Raw genomic sequence first — 6,000 nt, forward strand, 5'->3', positions numbered from 1 at the left:
ACAAACTTTTCTCTCTGATTTTATCTTCTCATCTGAGAATGCAAATTAAATGATCTGAAAGGTCTCGTCTAACACAAGCATCCTATAATTCTCAGAAAAAAAATGGTGTGTAAGGGACTATCTCATCCTTTATCACCCAAATTAAATGTTCTCTCATTACTACTTGGAACACTTCTGCCAAACTCCCATAGAAAATTGTGCCTTCTACAAGGGTAGCAATCATATTTCACCTTGTATTAGAACAATTTTAGCAATTCTCCAACAAAGCTAGCTATTCCTTCAGGGCAGGGGTCCTGGCTGATACACATTTAAACTCCAGCCCCCTAATGCAATGCTTAGGCCATAACGGAGGTTTAGTAAGCATTGCAGAAAACTGAGTGAAACTTTTCCTGTTGTCCTAGAATTGGCAACAAGGCCCCAAAGCTGGGGACAAAGAGACTAAGTACTGAATGCTCTGATACCTCTTATCAAATATGGACACAAATTCTTCTTTAGACAATATGAGTAGGAGACTGAAAAAATAAGGGAAACATGGGGAAAAACAATCATTGAAGTCAGAAACTGGCCTATTAGGGAGTTGGGTGGATGCTCCTTTCCCCTTGAAACAAAGTGGTAGGGCCCCGGAGAGGCAAGGGAGAATGATGTGTAGCGGATGGAGAACTTTGAGTGATTAAGCAGAAGAACTTGAGAGTCAGGTCCCCTGGGTTAGAACCTCATTTCCAGCAGTTACTTAAGCTCTTTGCAATGTAGTTCTCTATGTAACAGAGATAGCAATGTCTACCTCATAAAGTGTTGTGAAATTGAATTAATCATTATATATACCATGTGCTTAGAGTAAGGCCTGGAGCACTGTAAACAAACATATAAAAGAAATAGAAATTCTATTATATATATACATATATATACACACACACATATATATATACACACACACATCAATTATATTTTAAATAGTTTTGTTATTTCATTATTAAATAAATTTTTATTATGAAGAATAAAATAAAATTTTTCAGTACCTCTTGAGTCCAAAAGATATCATCTGTTTTTAGATCCTAGTTTGGTCACTTATTAAATTTGCACTTAGCCAGGCATGGTGGCTCATGCCTGTAATCCCAGCACTTTGAGAGGCTGAGGTAGGAGGATCACAAAATCAGGAGTTCAAGACCAGCCTGACGAACATGGTGAAACCCCGTCTCTACCAAAAATATAAAAACCAGTCATGGTGGCATGCACCTGTAATCCCAGCTACTCAGGAGGCTGAGGCAGGAGAATCACTTAAACACAAGAGGCGGAGGCTGCAGTGAGCCAAGATTGCGCCATTACACTCCAGCCTGGGTGACAGAGTGACACTCTGTCTCAAAAAAAAAAAAAAAAAAAAAAATTGCACTCACAGCCAACATATTTGCTAGAGGAACTTTACAGCGTATGTCTAACTACCAATCATCTCTACCAGTGGCAAAGAACAGAAAGTATATTTCAGAATTTACATAGAGCCCAGGTGGTGATGTCCCAGAGCAGACAAAGTAGCACAGTGGCTTTGGAGATGGATAGAACATGGATTCTGATTCTTGTTCTGGTGCATGTTATCCATGCAACTGCGGGTCGATTCTCAACTTGCTGGGCCTCTACTCCTTTGAATTTCAAATAAGACAATGATATCTTCCTTTTACTATGATAGTGAAGATTAAAAGGAAAAATTGCACACCAAGTACTAAATCCGATGCCTTAAACCTCTTAATAAGGGTTAGGTTGTTGTTGTTGTTTTTTAATACTATATTAGGAACTAATGGAAAAGAGATAAGGGCAGAAAATAAACTGGATCAAGGAAGAGAGTGCCAGTTAGCAAAAAATTGAGCAGTAATCTTCCTTTAGGTTTTCTGTGGCACTGGACTGATGGTTTAGCTCTAGATCTGACACAAACATAGAGGGCTGTGCAGTAATAGAGGTCTCTTGTGGGTGGGTGGGAGCAAATGGCAAAGCCCCTTTGGAAGAGGATGGAGTTTAGCACAAGATTGAAAACGGTGGGGAGCAGCTGAGAGAGAGAGAGAGAGAGAGAGAGAGAGAGAGAGAGAGAGAGAGAGAGAGAGAGAAAGGCACACTTGGACACTCTGCAGCCAAAGTCCCAAACTCATTCCTGTAATGCTGTAAGTATCTCCAAAAAATTGTCAGACTTTGTTTTCCTGTCCTCTTTCTGTGTGTTGCTACAAATGTGAGGTTTGAAATTTTTTAATAGATACTCATTACCCTTTGCTAGAGAGCCTTGGGAGGCATAAAAACACCAATAATGAAAAACACAACAACAGCATAAGCTGAACGCTATAAAAAGTGCTCCGCAGCCTAGCAAACATAGCTGGCAGGATGGCTAGAGGCATCTTCTTGAGGTCTGCTCTGGCTGGGTTCTGTGATGATGAGCAGTCCAGGACACAAGTCACGACTGTGTTGGCCTCCACGGTCAGTAAGGAAACACCAGCTAGGAGCTCCTGGGATTCTGATGCCCCTGCAAGCTCTTAGACAGGACTCTGCCCTAAATGGTCCGACTTCCATTCAGTGCCCTACCATTCACTGAGTGCTCGGGGTAGCCCATTGTGCCCCTAGTTTGTATATACACTGAACAACACTTCCACTTTGTGGATAAAGCTTCACAGCTATAAACTTGCCCAATTACACGTATTATCTAAATATGGATCTAAGACTGCAGCCCAGACCTCTGATCCAAATTCCGTTCTGTTCTCTGGCTGTAAATGAGGGGATGTTGCTGTAGGGAGGTGTGGGGGATGGGGATTGGGAAGCAGGGAAAGGCTGGAGCTGGCCTGAAGCTCTGGTCTTTCATGGTGGAATGACTTACAGAGACCTTCGTTTCTTCCCATTTAAAAGGATCCCCTCAGTTTTAGTCTGGAAAGACCTGCTCATTTTCTTTAAGAACTCTTCAATTTTCTTTGCTTGCTTTAACTCAGTTTTATCTCCCAAAAAATAGTGTATAATCTCACTAAAAGAGTAGAGAAGAAATCACAAAATGCCAGGAAAGCCATTAGAAAATGTTATCGTATTAAAACAGTGATATGTATGAAAATGCTCTTGTAAACAGCAACTTCTTACATACGGTTTTCCCCTCTCGATTAATTACTTTTATCAGTTTAGCACATGGAGTTCTCAAATTCTAGGCTGTGTTAGAATTACCTGGAAGACTTGTAAACCCATAGATATAGACTGCTGGACCCTGCCCAGCAATCTACATGATTCAGGTGATGATTTGCATTTTTCCAATTAGGATTTCATGTTGGTATTAGACCACACTTTGAAAGACCAGTGTCCTAGCAGAAAGGTGTGCCTTGCTCATGCTTGAGTCGCAATCTCTCCCTTCTCTTGAGCCCTCACCTTCAAATCTATTTAACCCATGGGTTGCATGTTATAGGAGAAAACACTTTGGGTAATTTTTTGGCATACAAATCTCTCATCACCAAGAATGGTTCCAAATTATGCAGTGCTGAGTTTCTGCTGGAAATTTTCTCTACTGTGTAACTGTGATTTTTGGTTATAGCTGATTGATCTATAGGTGAATTGCTGATCCATTCAGGGAAAATCTTTTGAGAATATAAAACTGGGACCATGACCTCTTCCATTGAAAATACTCCAAGTCTTTTTCATGGCTCTTGGGATAAAGGGCAAAATCTTTAATGTGCATATTAGTCAGGGTACCTAATGCTGAAACAGCTCAAACATATCAGTGGTTTAATCTAATAAAGGTTTGTTTCTTGCTTCCTTTCCAATCAAAACGAGTGAGCAGAAAATGGGTCTGTTCCCTGCAGTTATTCAGGAATTAGGTACCTTCTAATTTAAGGATCCACCATTCTTTAAAGTTTTGGGAATGACCAGCAGATAAAATAAGAAAGAGTGGGGTTTCAGTATGAGGTTTCAGGCCTGGAGGTGATCTTTATTAATTTCAACCCACATTTCATTAGCCAGAACCTACTCAGATGGCTGCACCTAACTGCAGATCTGGCTGTAGGCTCAGGAGGAAAAGGTAGGGGTTTGGTGAACAGAAATGTTTCTCTTACATGTGGTTTTTAGGACTTCTGTGATCTAGTCACTACCTATTACTACGAAACTCCATTCTGTTCCATCCTCAGGGCATATGCTTCTCATTCATGCAAAATATTCTTTATCCCACTGTTGTCTTGTAAGCTTCTAATTAGCCTTCCAGTGTAACACTCAATTATAACTTCCAGTTATAACTAGGAAGGTAACTAGGGACACATTGTTCTAATATGTATATTTTAATGAAATAATTTGCCTCTTTCAATTTCAAATAGTTGTGATTATGCTAATTTTTGTTTGAATACTTCATTAATTCTGCAATCTCTATTCATTCTACATTCCTCATGGGGCTGTAAACCCCATGAGAGCAGAGACTATTTCAGTTATGTTCACTGAATTCCTATTGCCTACCAAAGTGTTAAGCAAATAGTAGGCATGCAAAAAATATTGCTTAATGAATGAAAGGAAGGAAAGGAAAGGGAAGGGAAGAAAGAGAAGAGAAACAGAAGGGAAGAGAAAGGGAAGGGAAGGGATGGGGGCAGGGGGAGGGAGGGAGGGAGAAAGTGAAAGGAGGAAAGGAGGGAAAGAAGGAAGCAAGGAGGGCAGGAAGAAAGGAAAGAAGGAAGGAAGAAATAAAAGAATGAAGGAGGAAGAAAGCGAGGGAGGGAAGGAAGAAAAGATGGAGGGAAGGAAGGAAGAAGAAAGGAAGAGAGGGAGGGAGGGAGGGAAAGGGAAGGGAAGGGAAGGGAAGGGAAGGAGGGAAAGAAAGCAGCAAGGAGGGAGGGAAAAAGGAAGGAAGGAAGGAGGAAGAAAGAGGAAGGAAAGAAGAAAGGAGAAAGAGAAGAAGGGAAGGAGGGAGGGAGAGAAGGAAGGAAGAAAGGCAGGCAGGGAGGCAGGGAGGGAAGAAGATCAGCAAAGCTGTTTTTTGTTATGGTTACATTCTGGAAAGAGGTTTCTGTTTTCCATATTGTTCAGGTTCTTTTTTTTTTTTTTTTTTCCTCCCATGACTCTTGTGTGGTCAACTCCTCCTTCAATTCTTTGAGATACCCAACATTTTTCTGATAAATCCCCTCTTGAAGCTTAAATTAAACAGAGCCAGTTTATGTTGCTTCCTAACAAAATAATTCCATGTCCTTGTATTTTAAACTTGAATACATATGAATACCTGGAGATCCAGCTAAGATGCAGATTCTGATTCAGAAGATCTTGGAGTTGACAGGGGGTGTGGGGCTATGTAATTCTAACAACTGCTCAGGTGATTCTGCTGCTGCTTCTGGAGGGACCACATTGTGAGGGGCGAGATCTGTCTTGGATACCATAATCCAACTGGATGATCATTCAAAGAATTTGTTCTGGAATGCCATTGTCCTTTGGCTCATGGAGGAAGGAGCGAATTCTCTTTACCTACCATGCTTCTGCAGTAAAGCTGATTCCCTCCATTTGATTTCAAGTCTTTATCCTCTGTCCTCTAGTACCTATGCTGATTGCTGAGTTTGACTTCCTGCCTCCTGACCTAGTGCTAATTTTAAATCTCACATCACCTGGTCAGTTTACTGGAATGTCTGAATATTTACTTCCAGCATTTAATTGCCCCAAACAATAAATTAACTATCAAAATGCCAAGTCTGGCAGACACAGTGTATTTTTTGTAAATGGCATTTTCACCTCTATTGCTTTAAAAAGCTCAGCAGCTTTCATCCCTTGGGCACTAGCGGGCCCTTGTCTTAAAAACTATCAACCCCTCTCAAGATTCTACATAATCTACAGTTCATTCGTACTTCCTTCTAAAGAAATAGTTACAATACTTTATTTTTTGATAGTTCTTCCTATCTTACAAAACGTATTGATGTATGTCATTTCATTCTATCATCACATCCTTTAAAATTAGTTCTGTATCATCAACTATGGGGATGGCACCTTCAAGGACTGTGCATTGTGTCATAAGTATGCATCATTGCCCTGCAG

This window comes from Saimiri boliviensis, chromosome 9 (genome assembly GCF_048565385.1).
Source record: "Saimiri boliviensis isolate mSaiBol1 chromosome 9, mSaiBol1.pri, whole genome shotgun sequence".
NCBI lineage: Eukaryota > Metazoa > Chordata > Mammalia > Primates > Cebidae > Saimiri > Saimiri boliviensis.